Below are 24,015 nucleotides of genomic sequence, written 5' to 3'. Positions count from 1 at the left end.
GTATGAAATACTCTGGATTCCCCGCATTGTCCTTCTAAATCGAGATACGTTTCTACGGAAGCGATAGGATTTTCTTTGGGGTTCCGAGTATCTCTTTTCCGATGCATTATTCCTCCTTTTCTGCATCCCTCGCTCCCTCACATTGCCGAATTAACACACAATTTGCGTCCATATGAAATACTCTGGATTCCCTGCCACCTCCTAAATCTATATACGTTTCTACGAAAACGATAGGATTTTCTTTTGGGTTCCGAGTATCTCTTTTCCGATGCAGTATTCCTCCTTTACTGCATCCCTCGCTCCCTCACATTGACGAATTAACACTCAATTTGCGTCCATATGAAATACTCTGGATTCCCTGCCATCTCCTTCTAAATCGAGATACGTTTCGACGGAAACGATAGGATTTTTTTTGGGAGTCGTGTATCTCATTTCCGATGCATTATACCTCCTTTACTACATCCCTCGCTCCCTCACATTGACGAATTAACACATAATTTGCGTCCATATGAAATACTCTGGATTCCCTGCATTGTCCTTCTATATCGAGATACGTTTCTACGGAAACGATAGGATTTTCTTTTGGGAGTCGAGTATCCCTTTTCCGATGCACTATTCCTCCATTACTGCATCCCTCGCTCCCTAACATTGACAAATTAACACACAATTTTCGTCCATATGAAATACTCTGAGTTCCCTGCATTGTCCTTCTATATCGAAATACGTTTCTGCGGAAACGAGAGGATTTTCTTTGGGGTTCCGAGTATCTCTTTTCCGATGCATTATTCCTCCTTTACTGCATCCCTCGCTACCTCACATTGACGAATTAACACACAATTTGCGTCCATCTGAAATATTCTGGATTCCCTGCATTGTCCTTCTAAATCGAGATACGTTTCTACGGAAACGATAGGATTTTATTTGGGGTTCCGAGTATCTCTTTTCGATGCATTATTCCTCCCATACTGCATCCCTCGCTCCCTCACATTGCCGAATTAACACACAATTTGTGTCCATATGAAATACTCTGAGTTCCCTGCATTGTCCTTCTATATCGAGATACGTTTCTACGGAAACGATAGGATTTTCTTTGGGGTTCCGAGTATCTCCTTTCCGATGCATTATTCCTCCTTTACTGCATCCCTCGCTCCCTCACATTGCCGAATTAACACACAATTTGCGTCCATATGAAATACTCTGGATTCCCTGCCATCTCCTAAATCGATATACGTTTCGACGGAAACGATAGGATTTTCTTTTGGGTTCCGAGTATCTCTTTTCCGATGCATTATTCCTCCTTTACTGCATCCCTCGCTCCCTCACATTGACGAATTAACACTCAATTTGCGTCCATATGAAATACTCTGGATTCCCTGCCATCTCCTTCTAAATCGAGATACTTTTCTACGGAAACGATAGGATTTTCTTTGGGATTCCGAGTATCTCTTTTCCGATGCATTATTCCTCCTTTACAGCATCCCTCGCTCCCTCACATTGACGAATTAACACACAATTTGCGTCCATATGAAATACTCTGGATTCCCTGCATTGTCCTTCTAAATCGATATTCGTTTCTACGGAAACGATAGGATTTTATTTGGGGTTCCGAGTATCTCTTTTCCGATGCATTATTCCTCCTTTACTGCATCCCTCGCTCCCTCACATTGCCGAATTAACACACAATTTGCGTCCATATGAAATACTCTGGATTCCCTGCATTGTCCTTCTAAATCGAGATACGTTTCTACGGAAACGATAGGATTTTCTTTGGGGTTCCAAATATCTCTTTTCCGATGCATTATTCCTCCTTTACTGCATCCCTCGCTCCCTCACATTGCCGAACTAACACACAATTTGCGTCCATATGAAATACTCTGGATTCCCTGCATTATCTTTCTAAAACGAGATACGTTTCTACGGAAATGATAGGATTTTCTTTTGGGAGTCGAGTATCTCTTTTCCGATGCATTATTCCTCCATTACTGCATCCCTCGCTCCCTAACATTGACGAATTTACACACAATTTGCGTCCATATGAAATACTCTGAGTTCCCTGCATTGTCCTTCTATACCGAGATACGTTTCTACGGAAACGAGAGGATTTTATTTGGGGTTCCGAGTATCTCTTTTCCGATGCATTATTCCTCCTTTACTGCATCCCTCGCTCCCTCACATTGCTGAATTAACACACAATTTGCGTCCATATGAAATACTCTGGGTTCCCTGCATTATCTTTCTAAAACGAGATACGTTTCTACGGAAACGACAGGATTTTCTTTTGGGAGACCAGTATCTCTTTTCCGATGCATTATTCCTCCTTTACTGCATCCCTCGCTCCCTCACATTGACGAATTAACACACATATGAAATACTCTGGATTCCCTGCACTATCCTTCTAAATCGAGATACGTTTCTACAGAAACGATAGGATTTTCTTTAGGGTTCCGAGTATCTCTTTTCCGATGCATTATTCCTCCTTTACTGCATCCCTCGCTCCCTCACATTGACGAATTAACACACAATTTGCGTCCATATGAAATACTCTGGATTCCCTGCATTGTCCTTCTAAATCGAGATACGTTTCTACGAAAACGATAGGATTTTCTTTGGGGTTGGGAGTATCTCTTTTCCTCCTTTACTGCATCCCTCCCTCCCTCACATTGACGAATTAACACACAATTTGCGTCCATATGAAATTCTCTGGATTCCCTGCATTGTCGTTCTAAATCGAGATACGTTTCTACGGAAACGATAGGATTTTCTTTGGGGTTCCGAGTATCTCTTTTCCGATGCATTATTCCTCCTTTACTGCATCCCTCGCTCCCTCATATTGCCGAATTAACACACAATTTGTGTCCATATGAAATACTCTGAGTTCCCTGCATTGTCCTTCTATATCGAGATACGTTTCTACGGAAACGATAGGATTTTCTTTGGGGTTCCGAGTATCTCTTTTGCGATGCATTATTCCTCCTTTACTGCAACCCTCGCTCCCTCACATTGACGAATTAACACACAATTTGCGTCCATGTCAAATACTCTGGATTCCCTGCCATCTCCTTCTAAATCGAGATACGTTTCGACGGAAACGATAGGATTTTCTTTGGGGTTCCGAGTATCTCTTTTCCGATGCATTATTCCTCCTTTACTGCATCCCTCGCTCCCTCACATTGACGAATTACACAATTTGCGTCCATATGAAATACTCTGGATTCCCTGCATTGTCCTTCTAAATCGAGATACCTTTCAACGAAAACGATAGGATTTTCTTTGGGGTTCCGAGTATCTCTTTTCCGATGCATTATTCCTCCTTTACTGCATCCCTCGCTCCCTCACATTGACGAATTAACACACAATTTGCGTCCATATGAAATACACTGGATACCCTGCATTGTCCTTCTAAATCGAGATACGTTTCTACGAAAACGATAGGATTTTTTTTGGGGTTCCGAGTATCTCTTTTCCGATGCATTATTCCTCCTTTACTGCATCCCTCGCTCCCTCACATTGACGAATTAACACACAATTTGCGTCCATATGAAATACTCTGGATTCCCTGCATTGTCCTTCTACATCGACATACGTTTCTACGAAAACTATTGGATTTTCTTAGGGGTTCCGAGTATCTCTTTTCCGATGCATTATTCCTCCTTTACTGCATCCCTCGCTCCCTCACATTGACGAATTAACACACAATTTGCGTCCATATGAAATACTCTGGATTCCCTGCATTGTCCTTCTAAATCGAGATACGTTTCTACGGAAACGATAGGATTGTCTTTGGGGTTCCGAGTATCTCTTTTCCGATGCATTATTCCTCCTTTACTGCATCCCTCGCTCCCTCACATTGCCGAATTAACAAACAATTTGCGTCCATATGAAATACTCTGGATTCCCTTCACTATCTTTCTAAAACGAGATACGTTTCAACGGAAACGATAGGATTTTCTTTTGGGAGTCGAGTATCTCTTTTCCGATGCATTATTCCTCCATTACTGCATCCCTCGCAACCTAACATTGCCGAATTAACACACAATTTGCGTCGATATGAAATACTCTGGGTTCCCTGCACTGTCTTTCTAAAACGAGATACGTTTCTACGGAAATGATAGGATTTTCTTTTGGGAGTCGAGTATCTCTTTTCCGATGCATTATTCCTCCTTTACTGCATCCCTCGCTCCCTCACATTGACGAATTAACATACATATGAAATACTCTGGATTCCCTGCATTGTCCTTCTAAATAGAGATACGTTTCTATGGAAACGATAGGATTTTCTTTGGGGTTCCGAGTATCTCTTTTCCGATACATTATTCCTCCTTTACTGCATCCCTCGCTCCCTCACATTGACGAATTAACTCACAATTTGTGTCCATATGAAATACTCTGGGATCCCTGCATTGTCCTTCTGAATCGAGATACGTTTCTATGGAAACGATAGGATTTTCTTTGGGGTTCCGAGTATCTCTTTTCCTCCTTTACTGCATCCCTCGCTCCCTCACACTGACGAATTAACACACAATTTGCGTCCGTATGAAATGCTCTGGATTCCCTGCATTGTCCTTCTAAATCGAGATACGTTTCTACGGAAACGATAGGATTTTCTTTGGGGTTCCGAGTATCTCTTTTCCGATGCATTATTCCTCCTTTTCTGCATCCCTCGCTCCCTCACATTGCCGAATTAACACACAATTTGCGTCCATATGAAATACTCTGGATTCCCTGCCATCTCCTAAATCGATATACGTTTCGACGGAAACGATAGGATTTTCTTTGGGGTTCCGAGTATCTCTTTTCCGATGCATTATTCCTCCTTTACTGCATCCCTCGCTCCCTCACATTGACGAATTAACACATAATTTGCGTCCATATGTAATACTCTGGATTCCCTGCATTGTCCTTCTATATCGAGATACGTTTCTACGGCAATGATAGGATTTTCTTTTGGGAGTCGAGTATCTCTTTTCCGATGCATTATTCCTCCATTACTGCATCCCTCGCTCCCTAACATTGACGAATTAACACACAATTTGCGTCCATATTAAATACTCTGGATTCCCTGCATTGTCCTTCTAAATCGAGATACCTTTCAACGAAAACGATAGGATTTTCTTTGGGGTTCCGAGTTTCTCTTTTCCGATGCATTATTCCTCCTTTACTGCATCCCTCGCTCCCTCACATTGACGAATTAACACACAATTTGCGTCCATATGAAATACCCTGGATACCCTGCATTGTCCTTCTAAATCGAGATACGTTTCTACGAAAACGATAGGATTTTTTTTGGGGTTCCGAGTATCTCTTTTCCGATGCATTATTCCTCCTTTACTGCATCCCTCGCTCCCTCACATTGACGAATTAACACACAATTTGCGTCCATATGAAATACTCTGGATTCCCTGCATTGTCCTTCTACATCGACATACGTTTCTACGAAAACTATAGGATTTTCTTAGGGGTTCCGAGTATCTCTTTTCCGATGCATTATTCCTCCTTTACTGCATCCCTCGCTCCCTCACATTGACGAATTAACACATAATTTGCGTCCATATGAAATACTCTGGATTCCCTGCATTGTCCTTCTAAATCGAGATACGTTTCTACGGAAACGATAGGATTGTCTTTGGGGTTCCGAGTATCTCTTTTCCGATGCATTATTCCTCCTTTACTGCATCCCTCGCTCCGTCACATTGCCGAATTAACACACAATTTGCGTCCATATGAAATACTCTGGATTCCCTTCACTATCTTTCTAAAACGAGATACGTTTCAACGGAAACGATAGGATTTTCTTTTGGGAGTCGAGTATCTCTTTTCCGATGCATTATTCCTCCATTACTGCATCCCTCGCAACCTAACATTGCCGAATTAACACACAATTTGCGTCGATATGAAATACTCTGGGTTCCCTGCACTGTCTTTCTAAAACGAGATACGTTTCTACGGAAATGATAGAATTTTCTTTTGGGAGTCGAGTATCTCTTTTCCGATGCATTATTCCTCCTTTACTGCATCCCTCGCTCCCTCACATTGACGAATTAACATACATATGAAATACTCTGGATTCCCTGCATTGTCCTTCTAAATAGAGGTACGTTTCTACGGAAACGATAGGATTTTCTTTGGGGTTCCGAGTATCTCTTTTCCGATACATTATTCCTCCTTTACTGCATCCCTCGCTCCCTCACATTGACGAATTAACTCACAATTTGCGTCCATATGAAATACTCTGGGATCCCTGCATTGTCCTTCTGAATCGAGATACGTTTCTATGGAAACGATAGGATTTTCTTTGGGGTTCCGAGTATCTCTTTTCCTCCTTTACTGGCTCCCTCGCTCCCTCACATTGACGAATTAACACACAATTTGCGTCCGTATGAAATGCTCTGGATTCCCTGCATTGTCCTTCTAAATCGAGATACGTTTCTACGGAAACGATAGGATTTTCTTTGGGGTTCCGAGTATCTCTTTTCCGATGCATTATTCCTCCTTTTCTGCATCCCTCGCTCCCTCACATTGCCGAATTAACACACAATTTGCGTCCATATGAAATACTCTGGATTCCCTGCCATCTCCTAAATCGATATACGTTTCGACGGAAACGATAGGATTTTCTTTGGGGTTCCGAGTATCTCTTTTCCGATGCATTATTCCTCCTTTACTGCATCCCTCGCTCCCTCACATTGACGAATTAACACATAATTAGCGTCCATATGTAATACTCTGGATTCCCTGCATTGTCCTTCTATATCGAGATACGTTTCTACGGAAATGATAGGATTTTCTTTTGGGAGTCGAGTATCTCTTTTCCGATGCATTATTCCTCCATTACTGCATCCCTCGCTCCCTAACATTGACGAATTAACACACAATTTGCGTCCATATTAAATACTCTGGATTCCCTGCATTGTCCTTCTAAATCGAGATACGTTTCTACGAAAACGATAGGATTTTCTTTGGGGTTCCGAGTATCTCTTTTCCTCCTTTACTGCATCCCTCCCTCCGTCACATTGACGAATTAACACACAATTTGTGTCCATATGAAATACTCTGAGTTCCCTGCATTGTCCTTCTATATCGAGATACGTTTCTACGGAAACGATAGAATTTTCTTTGGGGTTCCGAGTATCTCTTTTCCGATGCATTATTCCTCCTTTACTGCATCCCTCGCTCCCTCATATTGCCGAATTAACACACAATTTGTGTCCATATGAAATACTCTGAGTTCCCTGCATTGTCGTTCTATATCGAGATACGTTTCTACGGAAACGATAGAATTTTCTTTGGAGTTCCGAGTATCTCTTTTCCGATGCATTATTCCTCCTTTACTGCATCCCTCGCTCAGTCACATTGCCGAATTAACACACAATTTGCGTCCATATGAAATACTCTGGATTCCCTGCCATCTCCTTCTAAATCGAGATACGTTTCGACGGAAACGATAGGATTTTCTTTGGGGTTCCGAGTATCTCTTTTCCGATGCATTATTCCTCCTTTACTGCATCCCTCGCTCCCTCACATTGACGAATTAACACACAATTTGCGTCCATATGAAATACTCTGGATTCCCTGCATTGTCCTTCTAAATCGAGATACGTTTCTACGGAAACGATAGGATTTTCTTTGGGGTTCCGAGTATCTCTTTTCCGATGCATTATTCCTCCTTTACTGCATCCCTCGCTCCCTCATATTGCCGAATTAACACACAATTTGTGTCCATATGAAATACTCTGGGTTCCCTGCATTGTCTTTCTAAAACGAGATACGTTTCTACGGAAATGATAGGATTTTCTTTTGGGAGTCGAGTATCTCTTTTCCGATGCATTATTCCTCCTTTACTGCATCCCTCGCTCCCTCACATTGACGAATTAACACACATATGAAATACTCTGGATTCCCTGCATTGTCCTTCTAAATAGAGATACGTTTCTACGGAAACGATAGGATTTTCTTTGGGGTTCCGAGTACCTCTTTTCCGATGCATTATTCCTCCTTTACTGCATCCCTCGCTCCCTCACATTGACGAATTAACACACAATTTGCGTCCATATGAAATACTCTGGGATCCCTGCATTGTCCTTCTGAATCGAGATACGTTTCTATGGAAACGATAGGATTTTCTTTGGGGTTTCCGAGTAACTCTTTTCCTCCTTTACTGCATCCCTCGCTCCCTCACATTGACGAATTAACACACAATTGGCGTCCGTATGAAATACTCTGGATTCCCTGCATTGTCCTTCTAAATCGAGATACGTTTCTACGGAAACGATAGGATTTTCTTTGGGGTTCCGAGTATCTCTTTTCCGATGCATTATTCCTCCTTTTCTGCATCCCTCGCTCCCTCACATTGCCGAATTAACACACAATTTGCGTCCATATGAAATACTCTGGATTCCCTGCCATCTCCTAAATCGATATACGTTTCGACGGAAACGATAGTATTTTCTTTGGGGTTCCGAGTATCTCTTTTCCGATGCATTATTCCTCCTTTACTGCATCCCTCGCTCCCTCACATTGACGAATTAACACATAATTTGCGTCCATATGAAATACTCTGGATTCCCTGCATTGTCCTTCTATATCGAGATACGTTTCTACGGAAACGATAGGATTTTCTTTTGGGAGTCGAGTATCTCTTTTCCGATGCATTATTCCTCCATTACTGCATCCCTCGCTCCCTAACATTGACGAATTAACACACAATTTGCGTCCATATTAAATACTCTGGATTCCCTGCATTGTCCTTCTAAATCGAGATACGTTTCTACGAAAACGTTAGGATTTTCTTTGGGGTTGGGAGTATCTCTTTTCCGATGCATTATTCCTACTTTACTGCATCCCCCGCTCCCTCACATTGACGAATTAACACACAATTTGCGTTCATATGAAATACACTGGATTCCCTTCATTGTCCTTCTAAATCGAGATACGTTTCTACGGAAACGATACGATTTTCTTTGGGGTTCCGAGTATCTCTTTTCCGATGCATTATTCCTCCTTTACTGCATCCCTCGCTCCCTCATATTGCCGAATTAACACACAATTTACGTCCATATTAAATACTCTGGATTCCCTGCATTGTCCTTCTAAATCGAGATACGTTTCTACGAAAACGATAGGATTTTCTTTGGGGTTGGTAATATCTCTTTTCCGATGCATTATTCCTACCTTACTGCATCCCTCCCTCCCTCACATTGACGAATTAACACACAATTTGCGTCCGTATGACATACTCTGGATTCCCTGCATTGTCCTTCTAAATCGAGATACGTTTCTACGGAAACGATAGGATTTTCTTTGGGGTTCCGAGTATCTCTTTTCCGATGCATTATTCCTCCTTTACTGCATCCCTCGCTTCCTCACATTGACGAATTAACACACAATTTGCGTCCATATGAAATACTCTGGATTCCCTGCCATCTCCTTCTAAATCGAGATACGTTTCTACGGAAACGATAGGACTTTCTTTGGGGTTCCGAGTATCTCTTTTCCGATGCATTATTCCTCCTTTACTGCATCCCTCGCTCCCTCACATTGACGAATTAACACACAATTTGCGTCCATATGAAATACTCTGGGATCCCTGCATTGTCCTTCTAAATGGAGATACGTTTATACGGAAACGATAGGATTTTCTTTGGGGTTCCGAGTGTCTCTTTTCCGATGCATTATTCCTCCTTTACTGCATCCCTCGCTCCCTCACATTGACGAAATACACAATTTGCCTCCATATGAAATACTCTGGATTCCCTGCATTGTCCTTCTAAATCGAGATACGTTTCTACGAAAACGATAGGATTTTCTTAGGGGTTCCGAGTATCTCTTTTCCGATGCATTATTCCTCCTTTACTGCATCCCGCGCTCCGTCACATTGACGAATTAACACACAATTTGCGTCCATATGAAATACCCTGGATACCCTGCATTGTCCTTCTAAATCGAGATACGTTTCTACGAAAACGATAGGATTTTTTTTTGGGGTTCCGAGTATCTATTTTCCGATGCATTATTCCTCCTTTACTGCATCCCTCGCTCCCTCACATTGACGAATTAACACACAATTTGCGTCCATATGAAATACTCTGGGTTCCCTGCATTGTCCTTCTACATCGAGATACGTTTCTACGAAAACGATAGGATTTTCTTAGGGGTTCCGAGTATCTCTTTTCCGATGCATTATTCCTCCTTTACTGCATCCCTCGCTCCGCCACATTGCCGAATTAACACACAATTTGCGTCGATATGAAATACTCTGGGTTCCCTGCATTGTCTTTCTAAAACGATATACGTTTCTACGGAAATGATAGGATTTTCTTTTGGGAGTCGAGTATCTCTTTTCCGATGCATTATTCCTCCTTTACTGCATCCCTCGCTCCCTCACATTGACGAATTAACACACATATGAAATACTCTGGATTCCCTGCATTGTCCTTCTACATCGAGATACGTTTCTACGGAAACGATAGGATTTTCTTTGGGGTTCCGAGTATCTCTTTTCCGATACATTATTCCTCCTTTACTGCATCCCTCGCTCCCTCACATTGACGAATTAACACACAATTTGCGTCCATATGAAATACTCTGGGATCCCTGCATTGTCCTTCTGAATCGAGATACGTTTCTATGGAAACGATAAGATTTCCTTTGGGGTTCCGAGTAACTCTTTTCCTCCTTTACTGCATCCCTCGCTCCCTCACATTGACGAATTAACACACAATTTGCGTCCGTATGAAATACTCTGGATTCCCTGCATTGTCCTTCTAAATCGAGATACGTTTCTACGGAAACGATAGGATTTTCTTTGGGGTTCCGAGTATCTCTTTTCCGATGCATTATTCCTCCTTTTCTGCATCCCTCGCTCCCTCACATTGCCGAATTAACACACAATTTGCGTCCATATGAAATACTCTGGATTCCCTGCCATCTCCTAAATCGATATACGTTTCGACGGAAACGATAGAATTTTCTTTGGGGTTCCGAGTATCTCTTTTCCGATGCATTATTCCTCCTTTACTGCAGCCCTCGCTCCCTCACATTGACGAATTAACACATAATTTGCGTCCATATGAAATACTCTGGATTCCCTGCATTGTCCTTCTAAATAGAGATACGTTTCTACGGAAACGATAGGATTTTCTTTTGGGAGTCGAGTATCTCTTTTCCGATGCATTATTCCTCCATTACTGCATCCCTCGCTCCCTAACATTGACGAATTAACACACAATTTGCGTCCATATTAAATACTCTGGATTCCCTGCATTGTCCTTCTAAATCGAGATACGTTTCTACGAAAACGATAGGATTTTCTTTGGTGTTGGGAGTATCTCTTTTCCGATGCATTATTCCTACTTTACTGCATCCCCCGCTCCCTCACATTGACGAATTAACACACAATTTGCGTTCATATGAAATACACTGGATTCCCTTCATTGTCCTAAATCGAGATACGTTTCTACGGAAACGATAGGATTTTCTTTGGGATTCCGAGTATCTCTTTTCCGATGCATTATTCCTCCTTTACTGCATCCCTCGCTCCCTCATATTGCCGAATTAACACACAATTTGTGTCCATATGAAATACTCTGAGTTCCCTGCATTGTCCTTCTATATCGAGATACGTTTCTACGGAAATGATAGGATTTTCTTTGGGGTTCCGAGTATCTCTTTTCCGATGCATTATTCCTCCTTTACTGCATCCCTCGCTTCCTCACATTGACGAATTAACACACAATTTGCGTCCATATGAAATACTCTGGATTCCCTGCCATCTCCTTCTAAATCGAGATACGTTTCGACGGAAACGATAGGATTTTCTTTGGGGTTCCGAGTATCTCTTTTCCGATGCATTATTCCTCCTTTACTGGATCCCTCGCTCCCTCACATTGACGAATTAACACACAATTTGCGTCCATATGAAATACTCTGGGATCCCTGCATTGTCCTTCTAAATGGAGATACGTTTATACGGAAACGATAGGATTTTCTTTGGGGTTCCGAGTATCTCTTTTCCGATGCATTATTCCTCCTTTACTGCATCCCTCGCTCCCTCACATTGACGAATTACACAATTTGCCTCCATATGAAATACTCTGGATTCCCTGCATTGTCCTTCTAAATGGAGATACGTTTATACGAAAACGATAGGATTTTCTTTGGGGTTCCGAGTATCTCTTTTCCGATGCATTATTCCTCCTTTACTGCATCCCTCGCTCCGTCACATTGACGAATTAACACACAATTTGCGTCCATATGAAATACCCTGGATACCCGGCATTGTCCTTCTAAATCGAGATACGTTTCTACAAAAACGATAGGATTTTTTTTGGGGTTCCGAGTATCTCTTTTCCGATGCATTATTCCTCCTTTACTGCATCCCTCGCTCCCTCACATTGACGAATTAACACACAATTTGCGTCCATATGAAATACTCTGGATTCCCTGCATTGTCCTTCTACATCGAGATACGTTTCTACGAAAACGATAGGATTTTCTTAGGGGTTCCGAGTATCTATTTTCCGATGCATTATTCCTCCTTTACTGCATCCCTCGCTCCCTCACATTGACGAATTAACACACAATTTGCGTCCATATGAAATACTCTGGATTCCCTGCATTGTCCTTCTAAATCGAGATACGTTTCTACGGAAACGATAGGATTTTCTTTGGGGTTCCGAGTATCTCTTTTCCGATGCATTATTCCTCCTTTACTGCATCCCTCGCTCCGTCACATTGCCGAAGTAACACACAATTTGCGTCCATATGAAATACTCTGGATTCCCCGCACTATCTTTCTAAAACGAGATACGTTTCTACGGAAACGATAGGATTTTCTTTTGGGAGTCGAGTATCTCTTTTCCGATGCATTATTCCTACTTTACTGCATCCCTCGCAACCCAACATTGACGAATTAACACATATTGCGTCCATATGAAATACTCTGGATTCCCTGCATTGTCCTTCTAAATGGAGATACGTTTCTACGGAAACGATAGGATTTTCTTTGGGGTTCCGAGTATCTCTTTTCCGATGCATTATTCCTCCTTTACTGCATCGCTCGCTATCTCACATTGACGAATTACACAATTTGCGTCCATATGAAATACTCTGGATTCCCTGCATTGTCCTTCTAAATCGAGATACGTTTCTACGAAAACGATAGGATTTTCTTTGGGGTTCCGAGTATCTCTTTTCCGATGCATTATTCCTCCTTTACTGCATCCCTCGCTCCCTCACATTGACGAATTAACACACAATTTGCGTCCATATGAATTACTCTGGGATCCCTGCATTGTCCTTCTGAATCGAGATACGTTTCTATGGAAACGATAGGATTTCCTTTGGGGTTCCGAGTAACTCTTTTCCTCCTTTACTGCATCCCTCGCTCCCTCACATTGACGAATTAACACACAATTTGCGTCCGTATGAAATACTCTGGATTCCCTGCATTGTCCTTCTAAATCGAGATACGTTTCTACGGAAACGATAGGATTTTCTTTGGGGTTCCGAGTATCTCTTTTCCGATGCATTATTCCTCCTTTTCTGCATCCCTCGCTCCCTCACATTGCCGAATTAACACACAATTTGCGTCCATATGAAATACTCTGGATTCCCTGCCATCTCCTAAATCGATATACGTTTCGACGGAAACGCTAGGATTTTCTTTGGGGTTCCGAGTATCTCTTTTCCGATGCATTATTCCTCCTTTACTGCAGCCCTCGCTCCCTCACACTGACGAATTAACACATAATTTGCGTCCATATGAAATACTCTGGATTCCCTGCATTGTCCTTCTATATCGAGATACGTTTCTACGGAAACGATAGGATTTTCTTTTGGGAGTCGAGTATCTCTTTTCCGATGCATTATTCCTCCATTACTGCATCCCTCGCTCTCTAACATTGACGAATTAACACACAATTTGCGTCCATATTAAATACTCTGGATTCCCTGCATTGTCCTTCTAAATCGAGATACGTTTCTACGAAAACGATAGGATTTTTTTTGGGGTTGGGAGTATCTCTTTTCCGATGCATTATTCCTACTTTACTGCATCGCCCGCTCCCTCACATTGACGAATTAACACACAATTTGCGTTCATATGAAATACACTGGATTCCCTTCATTGTCCTTCTAAATCGAGATACGTTTCTACGGAAACGATAGGATTTCCTTTGGGGTTCCGAGTATCTCTTTTCCGATGCATTATTCCTCCTTTACTGCATCCCTCGCTCCCTCATATTGCCAAATTAACACACAATTTGCGTCCATATTAAATACTCTGGATTCCCTGCATTGTCTTTCTAAATCGAGATACGTTTCTACGAAAACGATAGGATTTTCTTTGGGGTTGGGAGTATCTCTTTTCCGATGCATTATTCCTACTTTACTGCATCCCTCCCTCCCTCACATTGACGAATTAACACACAATTTGCGTCCGTATGACATACTCTGGATTCCCTGCATTGTCCTTCTAAATCGAGATACGTTTCTACGGAAACGATAGGATTTTCTTTGGGGTTCCGAGTATCTCTTTTCCGATGCATTATTCCTCCTTTACTGCATCCCTCGCTCCCTCATATTGCCGAATTAACACACAAGTTGTGTCCATATGAAATACTCTGAGTTCCCTGCATTGTCCTTCTATATCGAGATACGTTTCTACGGAAACGATAGGATTTTCTTTGGGGTTCCGAGTATCTCTTTTCCGATGCATTATTCCTCCTTTACTGCATCCCTCGCTTCCTCACATTGACGAATTAACACACAATTTGCGTCCATATGAAATACTCTGGATTCCCTGCCATCTCCTTCTAAATCGAGATACGTTTCGACGGAAACGATAGGATTTTCTTTGGGGTTCCGAGTATCTCTTTTCCGATGCATTATTCCTCCTTTACTGCATCCCTCGCTCTCTCACATTGACGAATTAACACACAATTTGCGTCCATATGAAATACTCTGGGATCCCTGCATTGTCCTTCTAAATGGAGATACGTTTATACGGAAACGATAGGATTTTCTTTGGGGTTCCGAGTATCTCTTTTCCGATGCATTATTCCTCCTTTACTGCATCCCTCGCTCCCTCACATTGACGAATTACACAATTTGCCCCCATATGAAATACTCTGGATTCCCTGCATTGTCCTTCTAAATCGAGATACCTTTCTACGAAAACGATAGGATTTTCTTTGGGGTTCCGAGTATCTCTTTTCCGATGCATTATTCCTCCTTTACTGCATCCCTCGCTCCGTCACATTGACGAATTAACACTCAATTTGCGTCCATATGAAATACCCTGGATACCCTGCATTGTCCTTCTAAATCGAGATACGTTTCTACGAAAACGATAGGATTTTTTTTGGGGTTCCGAGTATCTCTTTTCCGATGCATTATTCCTCCTTTACTGCATCCCTCGCTCCCTCACATTGACGAATTAACACACAATTTGCGTCCATATGAAATAACCTGGATTCCCTGCATTGTCCTTCTACATCGAGATACGTTTCTACGAAAACGATAGGATTTTCTTAGGGGTTCCGAGTATCTATTTTCCGATGCATTATTCCTCCTTTACTGCATCCCTCGCTCCCTCACATTGACGAATTAACACACAATTTGCGTCCATATGAAATATCTGGATTCCCTGCATTGTCCTTCTAAATCGAGATACGTTTCTACGGAAACGATAGGATTTTCTTTGGGGTTCCGAGTATCTCTTTTCCGATGCATTATTCCTCCTTTACTGCATCCCTCGCTCCGTCACATTGCCGAAGTAACACACAATTTGCGTCCATATGAAATACTCTGGATTCCCCGCACTATCTTTCTAAAACGAGATACGTTTCTACGGAAACGATAGGATTTTCTTTTGGGAGTCGAGTATCTCTTTTCCGATGCATTATTCCTACTTTACTGCATCCCTCGCAACCTAACATTGACGAATTAACACATATTGCGTCCATATGAAATACTCTGGATTCCCTGCATTGTCCTTCTAATTGGAGATACGTTTCTACGGAAATGATAGGATTTTCTTTGGGGTTCCGAGTATCTCATTTCCGATGCATTATTCCTCCTTTACTGCATCGCTCGCTATCTCACATTGACGAATTACACAATTTGCGTCCATATGAAATACTCTGGATTCCCTGCATTGTCCTTCTAAATCGAGATACGTTTCTACGAAAACGATAGGATTTTTTTTGGGGTTCCGAGTATCTCTTTTCCGATGCATTATTAATCCTTTACTGCATCCCTCGCTCCCTCACATTGACGAATTAACACACAATTTGCGTCCATATGAAATACTCTGGATTCCCTGCATTGTCCTTCTACATCGAGATACGTTTCTACGGAAACGATAGGATTTTCTTTGGGGTTCCGAGTATCTCTTTTCCGATGCATTATTCCTCCTTTACTGCATCCCTCGCTCCCTCACATTGCCGAATTAACACACAATTTGCGTCGATATGAAATACTCTGGGTTCCCTGCATTATCTTTCTAAAACGAGATACGTTTCTACGGAAATGATAGGATTTTCTTTTGGGAGTCGAGTATCTCTTTTCCGATGCATTATTCCTCCTTTACTGCATCCCTCGCTCCCTCACCTTGACGAATTAACACACATATGAAATACTCTGGATTCCCTGCACTGTCCTTCTAAATAGAGATACGTTTCTACGGAAACGATAGCATTTTCTTTGGGGTTCCGAGTATCTCTTTTCCGATACATTATTCCTCCTTTACTGCATCCCTCGCTCCCTCACATTGACGAATTAACACTTAATTTGCGTCCATTTGAAATACTCTGGGTTCCCTGCATTGTCCTTCTGAATCGAGATACGTTTCTATGGAAACGATAGGATTTTCTTTGGGGTTCCGAGTATCTCTTTTCCTCCTTTACTGCATCCCTCGCTCCCTCACATTGACGAATTAACACACAATTTGCGTCCGTATGAAATGCTCTGGATTCCCTGCATTGTCCTTCTAAATCGAGATACGTTTCTACGGAAACGATAGGATTTTCTTTGGGGTTCCGAGTATCTCTTTTCCGATGCATTATTCCTCCTTTTCTGCATCCCTCGCTCCCTCACATTGCCGAATTAACACACAATTTGCGTCCATATGAAATACTCTGGTTTCCCTGCCATCTCCTAAATCGATATACGTTTCGACGGAAACGATAGGATTTTCTTTGGGGTTCCGAGTATCTCTTTTCCGATGCATTATTCCTCCTTTACTGCATCCCTCTCTCCCTCACATTGACGAATTAACACATAATTTGCGTCCATATGTAATACTCTGGATTCCCTGCATTGTCCTTCTATATCGAGATACGTTTCTACGGAAATGATAGGATTTTCTTTTGGGAGTTGAGTATCTCTTTTCCGATGCATTATTCCTCCATTACTGCATCGGTCGCTCCCTCATATTGCCAAATTAACACACATTTTGTGTCCATATGAAATACTCTGAGTTCCCTGCATTGTCCTTCTATATCGAGATACGTTTCTACGGAAACAATAGGATTTTCTTTGGGGTTCCGAGTATCTCTTTTCCGATGCATTATTCCTCCTTTACTGCATCCCTCGCTCCGTCACATTGCCGAATTAACACACAATTTGCGTCCATATGAAATACTCTGGATTCCCTGCCATCTCCTTCTAAATCGAGATACGTTTCGACGGAAACGATAGGATTTTCTTTGGGGTACCGAGTATCTCTTTTCCGATGCATTATTCCTCCTTTACTGCATCCCTCGCTCCCTCACATTGACGAATTAACGCACAATTTGCGTCCATATGAAATACTCTGGGATCCCTGCATTGTCATTCTAAATGGAGATACGTTTATATGGAAACCATAGGATTTTCTTTGGGGTTCCGAGTATCTCATTTCCGATGCATTATTCCTCCTTTACTGCATCCCTCGCTCCGCCACATTGCCGAATTAACACACAATTTGCGTCGATATGAAATACTCTGGGTTCCCTGCATTGTCTTTCTAAAACGAGATACGATTCTACGGAAATGATAGGATTTTCTTTTGGGAGTCGAGTATCTCTTTTCCGATGCATTATTCCTCCTTTACTGCATCCCTCGCTCCCTCACATTGACGAATTAACACACATATGAAATACTCTGGATTCCCTGCATTGTCCTTCTAAATAGAGATACGTTTCTACGGAAACGATAGGATTTTCTTTGGGGTTCCGAGTATCTCTTTTCCGATACATTATTCCTCCTTTACTGCATCCCTCGCTCCCCCACATTGACGAATTAACACACAATTTGCGTCCATATGAAATACTCTGGGATCCCTGCATTGTCCTTCTGAATCGAGATACGTTTCTATGGAAACGATAGGATTTTCTTTGGGGTTCCGAGTAACTCTTTTCCTCCTTTACAGCATCCCTCGCTCCCTCACATTGACGAATTAACTCACAATTTGCGTCCGTATGAAATACTCTGGATTCCCTGCATTGTCCTTCTAAATCGAGATACGTTTCTACGGAAACGATAGGATTTTCTTTGTGGTTCCGAGTATCTCTTTTCCGATGCATTATTCCTCCTTTTCTGCATCCCTCGCTCCCTCACATTGCCGAATTAACACACAATTTGCGTCCATATGAAATACTCTGGATTCCCTGCCATCTCCTAAATCGATATACGTTTCGACGGAAACGATAGGATTTTCTTTGGGGTTCCGAGTATCTCTTTTCCGATGCATTATTCCTCCTTTACTGCATCCCTCGCTCCCTCACATTGACGAATTAACACATAATTTGCGTCCATACTAAATACTCTGGATTCCCTGCATTGTCCTTCTATATCGAGATACGTTTCTACGGAAACGATAGGATTTTCTTTTGGGAGTCGAGTATCTCTTTTCCGATGCATTATTCCTCCATTACTGCATCCCTCGCTCCCTAACATTGACGAATTAACACACAATTTGCGTCCATATTAAATACTGTGGATTCCCTGCATTGTCCTTCTAAATCGTGATACGTTTCTACGAAAACGATAGGATTTTCTTTGGGGTTGGGAGTATCTCTTTTCCGATGCATTATTCCTACTTTACTGCATCCCCCGCTCCCTCACATTGACGAATTAACACACAATTTGCGTTCATATGAAATACACTGGATTCCATTCATTGTCCTTCAAAATCGAGATACGTTTCTACGGAAACGATAGGATTTTCTTTGGGGTTCCGAGTATCTCTTTTCCTCCTTTACTGCATCCCTCCCTCCCTCACATTGACGAATTAACACACAATTTAGGTCCGTATGACATACTCTGGATTCCCTGCATTGTCCTTCTAAATCGAGATACGTTTCTACGGAAACGATAGTATTTTCTTTGGGGTTCCGAGTATCTCTTTTCCGATGCATTATTCCTCCTTTACTGCATCCCTCGCTCCCTCATATTGCCGAATTAACACACAATTTGTGTCCATATGAAATACTCTGAGTTCCTTGCGTTGTCCTTCTATATCGAGATACGTTTCTACGGAAACGATAGGATTTTCTTTGGGGTTCCGAGTATCTCTTTTCCGATGCATTATTCCTCCTTTACTGCATCCTTCGCTTCCTCACATTGACGAATTAACACACAATTTGCGTCGATATGAAATACTCTGGGTTCCCTGCATTGTCTTTCTAAAACGAGATACGTTTCTACGAAATGATAGGATTTTCTTTTGGGAGTCGAGTATCTCTTTTCCGATGCATTATTCCTCCTTTACTGCATCCCTCGCTCCCTCACATTGACGAATTAACACACATATGAAATACTCTGGATTCCCTGCATTGTCCTTCTAAATCGAGATACGTTTCTACGATAACGATAGGATTTTCTTTGGGGTTCCGAGTATCTCTTTTCCGATGCATTATTCCTCCTTTACTGCATCCCTCGCTCCCTCACATTGCCGAATTAACACACAATTTGCGTCCATATGAAATACTCTGGATTCCCTGCCATCTCCTAAATCGATATACGTTTCGACGGAAACGATAGGATTTTCTTTGGGGTTCCGAGTATCTCTTTTCCGATGCATTGTTCCTCCTTTACTGCATCCCTCGCTCCCTCACATTGACGAATTAACACATAATTTGCGTCTATATGAAATACTCTGGATTCCCTGCATTGTCCTTCTATATCGAGATATGTTTCTACGGAAACGATAGGATTTTCTTTTGGGAGTCGAGTATCTCTTTTCCGATGCATTATTCCTCCATTACTGCATCCCTCGCTCCCTAACATTGACGAATTAACACACAATTTGCGTCCATATTAAATACTGTGGATTCCCTGCATTGTCCTTCTAAATCGAGATACGTTTCTACGAAAACGATAGGATTTTCTTTGGGGTTGGGAGTATCTCTTTTCCGATGCATTATTCCTACTTTACTGCATCCCCCGCTCCCTCACATTGACGAATTAACACACAATTTGCGTTCATATGAAATACACTGGATTCCATTCATTGTCCTTCTAAATCGAGATACGTTTCTACGGAAACGATAGGATTTTCTTTGGGGTTCCGAGTATCTCTTTTCCTCCTTTACTGCATCCCTCCCTCCCTCACATTGACGAATTAACACACAATTTAGGTCCGTATGACATACTCTGGATTCCCTGCATTGTCCTTCTAAATCGAGATACGTTTCTACGGAAACGATAGGATTTTCTTTGGGGTTCCGAGTATCTCTATTCCGATGCATTATTCCTCCTTTACTGCACCCCTCGCTCCCTCATATTGCCGAATTAACACACAATTTGTGTCCATATGAAATACTCTGAGTTCCCTGCGTTGTCCTTCTATATCGGGATACGTTTCTACGGAAACGATAGGATTTTCTTTGGGGTTCCGAGTATGTCTTTTCCGATGCATTATTCCTCCTTAACTGCATCCCTCGCTTCCTCACATTGACGAATTAACACACAATTTGCGTCGATATGAAATACTCTGGGTTCCCTGCATTGTCTTTCTAAAACGAGGTACGTTTCTACGGAAATGATAGGATTTTCTTTTGGGACTCGAGTATCTCTTTTCCGATGCATTATTCCTCCTTTACTGCACCCCTCGCTCCCTCACATTGACGAATTAACACACATATGAAATACTCTGGATTCCCTGCATTGTCCTTCTAAATAGAGATACGTTTCTACGGAAACGATAGGATTTTCTTTGGGGTTCCGAGTATCTCTTTTCCGATGCATTATTCCTCCTTTACTGCATCCCTCGCTCCGTCACATTGACGAATTAACACACAATTTGCGTCCATATGAAATACCCTGGATACCCTGCATTGTCCTTCTAAATCGAGATACGTTTCTACGAAAACGATAGGATTTTTTTTGGGGTTCCGAGTATCTCTTTTCCGATGCATTATTCCTCCTTTACTGCATCCCTCGCTCCCTCACATTGCCGAATTAACACACAATTTGCGTCGATATGAAATACTCTGGGTTCCCTGCATTATCTTTCTAAAACGAGATACGTTTCTACGGAAATGATAGGATTTTCTTTTGGGAGTCGAGTATCTCTTTTCCGATGCATTATTCCTCCTTTACTGCATCCCTCGCTCCCTCACATTGACGAATTAACACACATATGAAATACTCTGGATTCCCTGCATTGTCCTTCTAAATAGAGATACGTTTCTACGGAAACGATAGGATTTTCTTTGGGGTTCCGAGTACCTCTTTTCCGATACATTATTCCTCCTTTACTGCATCCCTCGCTCCCTCACATTGACGAATTAACACATAATTTGCGTCCATTTGAAATACTCTGGGTTCCCTGCATTGTCCTTCTGAATCGAGATACGTTTCTATGGAAACGATAGGATTTTCTTTGGGGTTCCGAGTATCTCTTTTCCTCCTTTACTGCATCCCTCGCTCCCACACATTGACGAATTAACACACAATTTGCGTCCGTATGAAATGCTCTGGATTCCCTGCATTGTCCTTCTAAATCGAGATACGTTTCTACGGAAACGATAGGATTTTCATTGGGGATTCCGAGTATCTCTTTTCCGATGCATTATTCCTCCTTTTCTGCATCCCTCGCTCCCTCACATTGCCGAATTAACACACAATTTGCGTCCATATGAAATACTCTGGTTTCCCTGCCATCTCCTAAATCGATATACGTTTCGACGGAAACGATAGGATTTTCTTTGGGATTCCGAGTATCTCTTTTCCGATGCATTATTCCTCCTTTACTGCATCCCTCTCTCCCTCACATTGACGAATTAACACATAATTTGCGTCCATATGTAATACTCTGGATTCCCTGCATTGTCCTTCTATATCGAGATACGTTTCTACGGAAATGATAGGATTTTCTTTTGGGAGTTGAGTATCTCTTTTCCGATGCATTATTCCTCCATTACTGCATCGCTCGCTCCCTCATATTGCCAAATTAACACACATTTTGTGTCCATATGAAATACTCTGAGTTCCCTGCATTGTCCTTCTATATCGAGATACGTTTCTACGGAAACGATAGGATTTTCTTTGGGGTTCCGAGTATCTCTTTTCCGATGCATTATTCCTCCTTTACTGCATCCCTCGCTCCGTCACATTGCCGAATTAACACACAATTTGCGTCCATATGAAATACTCTGGATTCCCTGCCATCTCCTTCTAAATCGAGATACGTTTCGACGGAAACGATAGGATTTTCTTTGGGGTTCCCAGTATCTCTTTTCCGATGCATTATTCCTCCTTTACTGCATCCCTCGCTCCCTCACATTGACGAATTAACGCACAATTTGCGTCCATATGAAATACTCTGGGATCCCTGCATTGTCATTCTAAATGGAGATACGTTTATATGGAAACGATAGGATTTTCTTTGGGGTTCCGAGTATCTCATTTCCGATGCATTATTCCTCCTTTACTGCATCCCTCGCTCCGCCACATTGCCGAATTAACACACAATTTGCGCCGATATGAAATACTCTGGGTTCCCTGCATTGTCTTTCTAAAACGAGATACGATTCTACGGAAATGATAGGATTTTCTTTTGGGAGTCGAGTATCTCTTTTCCGATGCATTATTCCTCCTTTACTGCATCCCTCGCTCCCTCACATTGACGAATTAACACACATATGAAATACTCTGGATTCCCTGCATTGTCCTTCTAAATAGAGATACGTTTCTACGGAAACGATAGGATTTTCTTTGGGGTTCCGAGTATCTCTTTTCCGATACATTATTCCTCCTTTACTGCATCCCTCGCTCCCTCACATTGACGAATTAACACACAATTTGCGTCCATATGAAATACTCTGGGATCCCTGCATTGTCCTTCTGAATCGAGATACGTTTCTATGGAAACGATAGGATTTTCTTTGGGGTTCCGAGTAACTCTTTTCCTCCTTTACTGCAACCCTCGCTCCCTCACATTGACGAATTAACACACAATTTGCGTCCATATGAAATACTCTGGATTCCCTGCATTGTCCTTCTAAATCGAGATACGTTTCTACGGAAACGATAGGATTTTCTTTGTGGTTCCGAGTATCTCTTTTCCGATGCATTATTCCTCCTTTTCTGCATCCCTCGCTCCCTCACATTGCCGAATTAACACACAATTTGCGTCCATATGAAATACTCTGGATTCCCTGCCATCTCCTAAATCGATATACGTTTCGACGGAAACGATAGGATTTTCTTTGGGGTTCCGAGTATCTCTTTTCCGATGCATTATTCCTCCTTTACTGCATCCCTCGCTCCCTCACATTGACGAATTAACACATAATTTGCGTCCATATGAAATACTCTGGATTCCCTGCATTGTCCTTCTATATCGAGATACGTTTCTACGGAAACGATAGGATTTTCTTTTGGGAGTCGAGTATCTCTTTTCCGATGCATTATTCCTCCATTACTGCATCCCTCGCTCCCTAACATTGACGAATTAACACACAATTTGCGTCCATATTAAATACTGTGGATTCCCTGCATTGTCCTTCTAAATCGTGATACGTTTCTACG

This window comes from Schistocerca nitens, chromosome 2, assembly GCF_023898315.1.
Source record: "Schistocerca nitens isolate TAMUIC-IGC-003100 chromosome 2, iqSchNite1.1, whole genome shotgun sequence".
Taxonomy (NCBI): Eukaryota; Metazoa; Arthropoda; class Insecta; order Orthoptera; family Acrididae; genus Schistocerca; species Schistocerca nitens.
The sequence above is the reverse complement of the archived record's forward strand: the minus strand, read 5'-3'. Positions refer to the sequence as shown.